General features: G+C 46.8%; 1 protein-coding gene across 2 annotated transcripts in view; it reads right to left on the minus strand.

The window, feature by feature from the left end:
• NARS2 (asparaginyl-tRNA synthetase 2, mitochondrial) overlaps positions 1-12,468 on the minus strand; it is a 73,619-nt gene that overhangs the window by 46,144 nt on the left and 15,007 nt on the right. The window lies entirely within an intron of this gene.

Raw genomic sequence — 12,468 nt, forward strand, 5'->3', positions numbered from 1 at the left:
TCTTAGAAGGCACCACATAAAACTCTGGCACTCCCAACAGAGAACACATTAGCACATGCCCATCCAGGCATCAAATCAACTGGACATGGGTAAACATATGCCTGAGCTTATGCATCTGCAAGATCAGAGCACTGCTAGCAAGTGGCAGGTAGAGGACTCATTGCCGCTGGTTCCAAGGGAAGCTCTCAGTCCACACAGAGGGGCAAGATGTGGCCCTTAATGTTTTTGTGCAGCACGTAAGCCAGGTTATGTCACCCTTAAATAATTTGCTAAAGAGATAACAGAACAAAAAAAGACAGTGTACTAGAGCACAGCTGTGTGGGCAGCAGCAAGGCAGCCTGCAGTTGGCTGTCATCCTAATTAGGCAGAGCTGCCTGATTGGGGAACAGGGCCCAGACGTTCCTTATGACTGGGCCCTGAACACCAAGGCCAGCAGTTTGCTGCCAGCAGCTGGAGAGACACCACCAGCTGAGCTGCTGCTCAGGGAACCTCCTTGGAGGTAAGGGAGGAGCTATGGGGAGGGCTGGAGGCTTCTTGCCCTGGGCATGACAGAAAGCTGCACCCTGCTGGGGAAGGATGGCCTGCTGGGAACTGCCCATGGTGGGGCAGTTCCCCAGAAATGCCAGACCAGTTGCCTCCCCAGTGAAAGGGGAGTATGGGGTGCCTTATAACCTCAGCACCCACATCCCTGGTGGGTACTGAGATGCAGCAGGGGGAGCCCAGACTCTCAGGAAATCAGGTGGAGTGACCTGGACTTGCACCCAGGCTCACCATAAGCATGAGGCTGCAATAGGGAGCTGGGAGTGAGGCTCCAGCAGGATGGGGCCCTGAGCCTTGGGGAGCTATTAGCAAAGCTCCCGGGCAAAGGGATAAGGGGTTGTAGCCCAGGGGGACAGGGCTGATCCCAGAGTGTGGACTTGGAGGCTGGAGTTTGAATGAAAAGAACCCAGTGTCAGGGCACTGGGACCACAAGCTCCGGTGGGGAGTGAGAGTCCCATGTGAAACTGTGGAGCTTGGATCCCAGCCTGAGCCACTGGAGAAACATCTGTGAGGCATGGGACATGGTAAGGGATGCTTGGAGCCATGTGTAACGCCCTTGTCACCAGGGCAAGTAAATGGGCAGCCTCCTGCCTTAGTGACAGATTCATAGATTGTGAGGCTGGAAGGGACCTCAGAAGATCATCAGGTGCAGCCCCCTGCACCAAGCAGGAAAGGCAGCTGGGGGTCAGGTGACCCCAGCAAGGTATCTGTCCAGTCTCCTCTTAAAGATTTCCAGGGTAGGTGACTGCACCACCTCTGGAAGGAGCTTATTCCACAGTCTGGACCCCCTGACTGTAAAGTTTTTCCTAATGTTGAGCCTGAAATGGTCTTCCAGGAGTTTGTGACCATTACTTCTAGTTTTCCCCAAGGGTGCCCTGGTGAACAGTTGTTCACCGAGCCCTTGATGTACCCCCTGATGTAGTGGTAAGCTGCTACCAGGTCCTCTCTCAACCTAATGCCTTCTCTTTTTCAGGCTGAAGAGTACCAGGTCCCTCAGTATTTCCTCATATGGCTTGCTGTGCAAGTCTCTAATCATATGGGTGGCCCTTCTCTGGACTCTCTCAAGTTTTACCACGTCCTTGTTAAAGTGCAGCACCCAGAACTGGACACAGAACTCCAGCTGTGGTCTCGCCAATGCCGAGCAGAGCAGAAGAATAACTTCCTTGGTTTTGCTGGAGATGTATCGATTGATGCATGCCAGAGTTATCTGCCCTGCTCATATTCATACTGTGGTCTATTATTACCCCCAGGTCCCTTTCACTCGTGGTGCTTAGCAGTTTGGTGCCACCAAGCCTGTAGGTGTGGAGGGGGTTGTTCGTCCCAAGGTGGAGCACTTTTTATTTTTCAATGTTGAACTTCATCTGGTTTTGACTCTCCCAACCTGCTAGCCTATCTAGGTCTGGTTGTATCTGTAGCCTATCGTCAAGCATGGCCATGCTTCCCCATAACTTGGTGTTGTCTGCGAACTTGGCCAGTGAGCTCTTCACCCCCGCATCCAAATCATTGATAAAGATGTTGAAAAGCACTGGACCAAACACTGACCTCTATGGGACACCACTGGCCACTTCTCGCCAGGATGACAGATCTGTTCATTAGGACACCCTGGTCCTACCCCGCAGCCAGCTTCATACCCACCTAACTGTCTGATAGTTAAGCCCCCCCCAATCCTCTAATTTTCTCACGAGAACATCATGGGATACCAGACTAAAGGCTTTTTGGAAGTCAAGATATACAATGTCAACCTCCTCTTTCTTATCCAGGTGGTGAGTTACTTGATAGTAAAAGGAGATGAGGTTGGCAAGACAAGACCTGCCCATGATGAAGCCATGCTGGCTGTTGTTCCGAATCCTACCTTCTGCAAGCCTATCACCCATAGACTCCTTAATGAATTTTTCCAGGATTTTCCCTGGGATAGAAGTTAGACTAATTGGTCTATAGTTATTTGGGTCCTCCCTCCTCTCCTTCTTGAAGATGGGTACAACATTGGCCGTCTTTCAGTCCTTAGGGACCTCTCCAGAGTGCCAGGAGTTTTGGAGCAGCTTTGCCAGGGGTTCTGCAATGACTTCAGCCAGATCCTTTAGCACTCTCAAATGGAGTTCATCCGGTCCTGCTGACTTATATATGTCTAATTTCTTTAACTGATCACACACCAGTTCTACGGCAACAGTAGGAAGGCAGTCATTCCTGCCCTGCTCATTCTGTACCCTATCTGGCATGATTTTCCCCTTAGCCTAGTGAAATATGGAGGCAAAGTAGTCATTCAGGAGTTCAGTTTTTTCCTGAGTGTCAGTAACCAGCTGTCCCGAGCTGTTGAGCAATGGCCCCACACTCTTACTTGTTTATCTGAGGAAATCATATAATCATTTAATATCAAGGCATGGCAGGCGAGGTAGTCAGGGGGGTTTGCCTGGAGGCAAGTGGGCAGGCCTATGTTCAGACCGGCCCCAGGATGCCCACTTGTTACAGAGAGACATAAAGGAAAAGCCACTGAGTGTGGTGGGAAGAAGTGAGGAAGGAATGGTCTTGTGGACGAGGCACTGGGCTGGTGCTCTGGAGATGTGGGCCCAGCTCCATGGCTCTGCAAGAGACTGTCATAGTGATTTTTATGCAAGTTGGTCCCTATACACTTTAGTGCTGGCTCTGTAAAAATGGATAAGGGAAAAGACTTCCTTTCTCCCACCATTTCTCTTGTAAAATGTTAAGCTCCCCAAAGGCAGGGACCATCTCCTTCTATACATATAGTGTGGCATGACCTTGATTTTGTTGGTGTCTACAAGCACTTCCAGAAATCAAGCAGTAATAAGGAACTGCATGTTTAAATGGAAGTGAGGATGCTAATACAGGGCCCTTGCAGATGCAGATGGCTCTTCTCAGTCCAGCTACACAAGCCTACAGGCCTAAAAGTGAAACAGAGCCTCAGAAGTTTGTCCTGAGTCTATGTAAATGGTTGTGCAATTTGCAGGAGTCAGCACACAAGCGTATAACTTATGTTTGGAGAGGATCAAACAGCTGGGCTATAGCAGGAGAGCCAACAGCCAGCTGGACCAAGACCGGGGAGAAAGCATAGGGAGGATAAAGCACTAGTTCTATTTTATGAAGGAAGATGCTCTCTCATAAAGAAGAGTCAGCCTAGGTTTCAGTAACAACCTCTAATACTGAACACTCAGATTGTCTAAATTGGGGTTTTGAAGATGAGCATATACAACTACTTCAAGCTGTGGCTTCTCAGAACCACTTGGGGGCTGGGGAAGGGGGTGAGAAGGGAGGAAAAATGGTCCTCTATTTTTAAGAAGCGGACGGAGGCATGCAAATTTAAAAGACCACATTGAAAACCTTAGTGCTACCAAAAGGTAGACAGAGGAACAAAGCCAATTATCTCAGCCACTCTCACGAGTTCATTCTTCCACAGAAAGATAAAAGAGGGGAAAAAAATCTAAGAATTTCTTCTATTAGAGTATTTTTGGCTTCACATATCATTGTTCTTGAAACACCAGGGAGTGTTTTCCATCCATGGTAGGTATCTCAAGTTTAATAAAGGTTTTTAAAATTAGTGTTATTTTCCTTTCACAGACAGAAATATTTATTTCCATTACACAAAAGATCTACAAAAACCTGAGAGGAAAAAAAAAACGGGGAATGGAATATTTTGTTAAGTCTTCATTGTTATTCTAGCTTTGGGAAAAAAAAAAAGGCAACAATATGAAACTGGAAACCTCACAGATTAAACATTACACAGGGACTGAGAAACAATTGCCCTTTCATTCCAGTTTTTGCACATCTTTTCAGGTCGGTGGACATTTTGTAACACAAAAATCACTCTGAAAGATTTAAGCTCGTTTGGTGGTTTGATGCTGCAAAAGCAAGAAGAAGAAAGCCTTTTAAGACAGGACCATAGATAATTTTTTATTTAGGCATGAAATTAAAAATAAAATAAAAGCAGGTGGATATTGCTTTAATGAATAGCTTTGTACCCATGACTAAATGCATCCTTTTTAAAATTAGTTTGTATTTTAAACATATTGTTTCCTTTATGTCATGCAATAGATATAAATGACTGTATTTGCCAATAGTCTTCAAATACATGAAGGGGAGCGATTAAGAGGATTACAATAGACTAGCCTCTGTGTCCACAGGGGACAGGACAAATAACAATCCTAAATTACAAGGGAAATTTAGTGTGGATATTAGGGTCATTTTTCTTGCTATGAGGGTGATTCAACTCTGGAACAGGTTACCCAGACTGTGGAGTCTCCATCCTGAAAGTTTTAAGAGCAGCGTAGAAAGACACATGACAGGGATGGAGCCTGCCTTGAACAGAGGCAGGACAACATCATCAGGGCCCTGCCAGCACAGTTTTTCTATGATTCTATCCTAAATTTGCTTTCTGGGGAGAGATCAGGCTTCCCCTCCAGTTTCTAGTTGATTATGTCCCTATCCATGCTAACCCCCCCGCCCCCCCCTCCCCCCAAAAAACCCACCAAACAAACCCACAACGGTTTCCTATTAGTACCTCCAGTAAAGAACCTCTCCTTTACCTCCTTCCTTTATTTTAATTATGCCCCATCACTAGATTTCTTCATTTTTTTTTTATGAAAAAAAATGCACAGATGTTATATGTCCTAATTATTTGCAATAGTGAAGCCATGACTTGATCCCCGAGAGGAGATTAGCTTCCTTATAAGTCACCAAAGCATGTTCCTTTCTGAAATGCAGTATGCCTCCCCTGGTCCTTTTGGGCAAGACATGAATGTCCCAGTTGCTTGGGACTATTTTTGATCCTAAAGGACTTTCTAAAAAGTAATGGCAGCAGCTAATTTCCACTTTGTGGGGGGACATTTTGCTACACCTCAGATTTCTCCTGCAGGGGAACATGGCCTTCTATGCCTTTTGGATGAAACAGTACCAAATGGTGCACTGCAACACTACTACTGCTCCTATGCTTTTTCCCCCAGGGATGACTGCTGTATCTACTGACACCTGAATTCAGATGTAGGAGAAACTCTAACTCAGACCTTGACAGATGAAGACGAGAAGAACAGAATATGGTATCAGTAGTGACATCATTGTCTAGAGGAAAGAGCCAGGAGTCATCTAACTCCACTTAGGTGCTTAAATCAATGGACCCAGAATACAACCCAGAATACAGACCCAAAGATATTACTGAGCTTATATACTTCATCCTCACACACAACAATTTCACTTTTAATAATCAACACTTCCTCCAGATGATGGGAACAGCTATGGGCACTAAAATGGCCCCACAGTATGCCAACCTTTTTATGAGCCACCTGGAAGAAGACTTCCTTAAGAACTGCACCATCAAACCCTTGCTGTACTTAAGATATACCGATGACATCTTCATCATTTGGACTGAGAACCTGCAATCTCTGATTGAGTTCCACCAGAAATTCAACAGTCACCATCCCTCCATCCGACTTTCTTTAGAATACTCCAGTACCAACATCTCCTTTTTAGACACAATGATCAGTATCCAGAAGGGTAAAATACAGACCACAGTATACAAGAAACCCACAGACCAACATACATATCTGCACAGAACCAGCAATCACCCGAAACACAACAAAAAAGCTGTGATATACAGCCAAGCCCTCAGATACCACCGCATCTGTACTGAAGAGAACACCCGGGATTGCCACCTCACCAATCTTAAAAAGACTTTCACCCAACAAGGACACTCCTCCAGAGAGGTAGATCACACGTTTGAAAGAGCCACCTGGATACCACGTGAAGAACTGCTGCAGTACAGAAGAAACCCCCCTACAAATCGCACACCGCTGGTTACGACCTATCACCCCTCCCTTGAACCTGTATGGAAAATCCTCAAAAAATTGCAACCCATATTAGAAAAAGACCCTATTCTTAAAAAGATCTTCCCAGAGCCACCCATCCTAGCCTTCAGACAAGCACCGAACCTCGCCAACCTCATCACCAGAAGCAAACTTCCTCAACCCCAGAACACACCAAAAGGATCCAGACCATGCCATGACAAGAAATGCAAAACCTGCCCATCCAATGCACCAAATGCCCTGATGGAAGATATGTAGGAGACACCAAACAACAACTGCGCACCAGAATGAAGGCACACCGGAAATCCATTAAAGACAGAAACACCCAATTACTGGTGGGGGCACATTTCTCACAGGAGGGCCACTCTCTCTCCAGTCTCTCAGTCCTGATCCTCAAGGGAAACTTACACAGCACTTCCCAGAGACGAGCCTATGAGCTCCACTTCATCAACCTCCTGGATACTAGAGATCATGGACTAAACATAGACATTGGATTTATGACACATTACAATCTGCCTGGCAACTGACTCCCCAGCCCAGCCCCTGGCTTCTTTACTTTTCATCCCATCCAGGAAGAGCACACACCAAGTGCTGAAACCTCCTTAGCCTGACGAAGGGTTTTTGAACCCGAAAGCTTGCTTAATAACTATTCTCCAACCATCTGGGTTGGACTAATAAAAGATATCGAATTCACCCAAGGAACCTTGTCTGCCTATGTCCTTAGACCAACACGGCTACAACCCAAACCCCTAAATCAATGGACTGTTTTTCAGAGGACTGGGACAATCAGAGCACAAGCACAATCAGAGCACCCCCCAATGCTCTGGAAAGATACTATTTGGGAGCAGGGTTTGGGGGGAAGAAATTCAGAACAGTTACCTTGGTGCTAAAGATAAATTTAGGTGCCTAACTTTATATGCCTGGCTGTGTGCGAGGCCCCTAGCTCTAACTAATGATGCCACGGGACCAGTCGCAGTCTTATTTCTCAACCTGCACCATGGAAGGAACTGCTGCCTCCCAGGGAAGTTGCTAAAGTTATGCTCATTCATGTGTCGAGAGCATTTGCTATTCAAGTCTCCATTTCTCTCATTAGCTTGGAGTATTCTTCCTGAAGCCCTGCTGTTCATGTTTAAAGAGTGGTGATCTGCATGCAGATCTGGGGACCCACACCCCCAGGAGGGCTGTGCTGGACTCCTCCCAGGGGGTGTAGGCCCCTGGATTTGCGCTCAGGATGAGAAGAGGCTGCTGCTGCTGCCTGGGACCAGCGCAAGACGGGAAAGAGCCAGGGCTGTGCTCCGAGGGGCTCCACCAGCCCCATGGAGCTCAGGCTGGCAGCGGGAGGCAGGGGAGAGCCACGGGGGAGAGCCAAGGCTGCGCTCGGCCTCCCGCTGCTGGGCTGAGCTCCACGGGGCTGGCAGAGCTGCTCGGAGCACAGCCCTGGCTCTCCCCTGTCTCCCGCCACCAGGCTGCTTCAAAACTTGAAATGTTTCGAAACTTTTGAAATGTTTTGAATGCCTTCATTTTGTTTCAAAGCTATTTTAATGAAGATCTCTAAGAATACCATGAGGTTCTGCAATACAAGGAATGATGTTTTTTGATCTTCTAAGGCAATGATTCTCAAGGGGATATGCCTGCAGTGAGTTGAGGCACCCTGGGATGCAATAAGATCTTTCTAAGCACGCCGTGGGGTGCCACACAACATTAACATTGTTAAGTACATGTAGCAGGGTTGGTGTTACATCTCTCAGTCTGACAATGCCTGGCAGTCAGTCCTGCCTGGCCTGCTCTTCCACTCCAGCATCCCAGATGCCTCCCAGTCTCAACTGCTATGCTTTTGGACTTATTCAGTCAGTCTATTAGGCTCATCAGTTTCTCCAGCTTGCTCCAAGCTTTCTATTACCATCCAGTCCTGAGCCTCATTATGCCACAAATCAAATCCTTAAGACCTTAAAGAGCCCCACTCAATCCTCAGTTACTTCTCACTGGACCTGTAGCCCTCACTTAGCCTACCAGGCCCCTCAATTAGCTCTACAGAGTAGGTCTGTGTACCATAGAGCAGGCTTCGGTACTGACCTGAGCAGCCCCATTTTTAGCCTCCCCTCTGGGCCTACTCAGAATACGTCTGCCACTTCCCTCTCCATAAATTAATTTCAACAGGGCTAGTAGCCTTTAATGGATCCACAACACCTCCCACAGAGCTTGTGCACCTGCTCTGATCCCTTCAACTGGAGAGGGGGTACGTCTTGGAGTACCGCCTGGGTTACACCTATTATTGATTAGTGTGTGTGTGGGTTTGAAAGAGGACCCTTTAAGCCCAGGCCTTTTTTGGCTGGATGGGGTGGGTCTAATACAGGGGTGGGCAAAATGCAGCCCAGGGGGCGGGATGCAGCCTGCCAGGCCATTCTATGCAGCCCGCGGGGTCCCTAAAAATTTAGAAACTTAATATTAACCTGCCCTGGGCTGCCTGTCATGCGGCCCTCGATGGCTTGCCAAAACTCAGTAAGCAGCCCTCTGCCCAAAATAATTGCCTGCCCCGGTCTAGTAACTATATAAACCAAAGCAGGAGACAAGCTGAGCAGTCTGGCCTAGACTATGAAAGGAGAAGGAACTCTCTAGATAGGGCTGTGGAGAGACAAACAGTGCATAAGTCCTAGAAGGCTAGGGCTGGCAGTAACCCACAACAGAAGGGAAGGCTGGGGGATAGGCCGGGTGAATGATTGTATTGTTTTCATTAGGGTTTGTTTGTAGTTGTATTTATTTGTTTGGATAAGATATGCTCCTTGCCAAGAGACAGGACAGTTTACTGGGGAGAAGGAAGGCTGTTGAAGGTATTCAGGAAAAATGTAGTATCTATTTTGTTTGTGGGTTGTTGTGGATCTAATGACTTAATTTTAGTGGTTCCTTTTGGTGTCCGCCTTGTATTTATGCTTATTCTGCTGGATTGCTCTTGGACAGATTAATCTGCTTGATTCTGCATTTTACCCCTCGCAGCCCCTACGTCAGAAGAGAACAGAGGGGAAAACTTGTACAGGATCTACAACAGACAATGCCCGGTTTGCTTATGGTAATCCCGCTACTTAGCGGGAGGGAGAACCTTGTCCTGCCCCATCGTGGCCCATCTAGCAGTGTGCAGAACTGCATTGTGCTCTGAGGTATTTTGACACTAACCATGATCAGGCCTTTTTTAGTAAAAGTGGCATGATTCCCAGCTCTGAACCTTTGCACCTCAAGGCCTGACTGAGCTTTATTCTACTGTATATGCCCTGTTGCATTTGCCTCATCTTTGAGAACCCCTCATTGACACCAGCTAGATTTGCCGGCACAGAGAGGTTAGTAGAGATTGCTAGATTGCAATCAAGCAGGATTTTGGAAATCAAGAATGGGACAGCCCAAGAAGTGCTGTGGGCCACACCTCGTTCCACCCTTTGCTGAGTCAAACACATCCTCCACCTTCACAAAGATCCACCCCGTGTTAATCAAAGAATCAGGCTCTCTGGTATCACTTCACAGTTGCACTATCTATGTGATGGCTCAGTAAGTGATGATGACGACTGCTGCATTTAAACCCAATTTCCCCCCCAAATTATGTTCTTCTTTAACAGGAGTTATTTGCAGAGGGCCTGAAGGAACAGTGAGCAATTAATGTACATGCTAACAGTTATGCTGGTTGAAGGATTCTTCCCTTTCTACACTAGAAGTGTTGTAGAGTTGTTATTCCATGGTTCATCTTGCCTATATGTGAAGGGCAGGATTTACTTAGTAGTATCTTTTACTGGGCCAACTTTTTAGATGACAGTGGTGTTGGAGTAGCTTATAGATGCAACATATTTCTTCAGATCTGTGAAGAAGCACTGTGTGCCCACAACCTTGTCCAACACCTCTCCCACCTACAACGCTCTTCAAATAAAAGTTATTAAAATATATCCAGCTTCTCTCACGGTAAGTTAGGACATCATCAACTTCCTAGGAGACCCCTATATAACAGTTACTTCCTGATGGAGCAGTACGCAAACAGCATGTAATCCCTGACCAGGTTCTTGACATGAGCAGTGCTCAGATCATTGATGTGGTTTACAGTAAACTAGGCCTATTTAGAAGCAAGAGAAAAAAATTTGCAATATATATAGAATTGTAGGTGGCAGCTGCCTAACATCATGCTTGTAAAGTTGGTTTTAACTAGTGCAGGTAAGCTCCCTCATTATCCCAACCCACAGTTACACAGGGCATGAATTATCCCAAACTTACCAGAATCCTACAACAGTTTCTTAAACAGTTTGCTCAATGGGAAAGGAAAGGATCCACATGTCCAGTCCCAGCATGAGAAAGAGCCCACCCCGCGCTGCACACAGCATCATCAGCTTGCGCAAAGCCAAACAAAGACCAGGAAGAAACTGCACATATAAACAAATGCAAAGCCTGCTGGATTATAAAGCTCTACAGACCAAGGGCCACATGGCTTCAAAAGGGCCACAAGGCTCTGTCCCTCATTTTAAAAACAGGATGTTATTTTTCCATCTCTCTTCTAATTACATGCCAAAGTCTCTGTTCTCTCCCCTACCCTCCCTCAGGACTACACAGGGCCGGGCAGCTACTAGCCTTGTTATTCAGAAGATTAAAGCTGCCAGTCAGAGGAAGAGAGATGCAGGTGAGCAGCAGGGGTAGAAGGAGCCTTGAGCAGAGTCCTGCCACCATGTATCCAGCCACAGCTCCAGTATTTCCTGCATTCCCCTCCAGGGAGAAGAGTGACACTGGCAGGACTGCGACAGCAGAGAAACCAATCCATGTCTTGCCTATTTTTCATTGCCTCCGACTTGAAGACCATGATGGACACCAGATGGTTTATAGGCACAAGCAGCTTCAGGAAGCAACAGGTGCTTTGATTTATAGCAGAGACATTTTTAGAACAGGGATGCTCAATCTCCGGCTTGCAGGCCAAATCCAGGCTACAACCCTGTGTCCTCTGGCCTGCAGTGCTTCTCATAGGTCCAGTAATTTGGTGGTAGGAAGGCGGTGGCAACGCTTTCTCGCTGACAAATTTCCAGGCCCATGGGAGCCCCAAGCCTTGTGCACTGGATTTTAGCACACACAGCTATGCAGGAGCAGTGCTGGACCCCAGGGCCCAATCTCAGCACACAGGTGCTGGAGGAGGCAGTATCAGGCCCAGGGGGACCAAGCCTGGCATGAGAGGGGAAGAGGGGCAAGGAAGCGGTGCCCCAGGGCCCAATCCTGACACACAGGGCTTGATTTAGCTTGCAGACCAGCCCTGCCCCACTCCTCCAGCCCACAGGATCAAAAGGTTGAGCAGCACTAACTTAGAACATAACCATTAAAAAAAAATTAAAAAAAAAAAAAAAAAAAAAAAGACCAAGGATTTTTGTGGGTCTTTTTCTTTCAAAGAAAGAGTCTGTTCTGAAGATAGATGGGAAACCTTTAGCATCCATCTTTTCCTATTGGGGCCCATCTCAATAATATCTGAGCAGCAGTCAGAAATAAGGAGGACACGAGTTCTCCACCTTGAAGTTCTTCCTTGAAGCAAGAGGCAAAGTAAGGGCTAGTTCAAGTGACAGGGCAGAAGAATAGGTATGTGGCTCTGAGGCAGCTAACAGCCATGAAAAAGCTTGCGTAAAAAGGCAGATCTTGCGTGTAGCCCCAAGTGCAGGCAGGCTGAGATCCTCTTTTCTATTTCAAGGGTCTAAGTGAAAGCTGCCCTGCTATTGCTGGAGTAGGGATGAGTGTTATTGTAGCTGCCACAGTCCAGGAAACGTGCGAGAACCAAGAGGTTCTGGTGGTATCTTTTGGTGGACCAACAGTACAGTTGGGAGAGATGCTAGACAAGCTTTTGGACACAAAGTGCCCTTCTTCAGCATCCTTCCCAATGAAACACTACAATAAAAGATATCCCCCCAAAACCTTGCTTGTTGGGATGAGCAGTTTCATTGTACAATTAAATGGCTGGATGGAGAGATGTTATCTCTGGTATCCAGAACCATTTCCATGCAGGGTTGAGGAAGATCTGGACAGAGATCTTGAAAGGGGATTAGAGAAGCAGTGAAATCAGGATCAATTTCCCACTTGCCAATGGTTAGCAGATACATGAAGCTCTGCAATTAAAGCACCATTC

The sequence above is a fragment of the Alligator sinensis genome, unplaced genomic scaffold (assembly GCF_000455745.1).
Source record: "Alligator sinensis unplaced genomic scaffold, ASM45574v1 scaffold1089_1, whole genome shotgun sequence".
NCBI classification, from domain to species: Eukaryota; Metazoa; Chordata; order Crocodylia; family Alligatoridae; genus Alligator; species Alligator sinensis.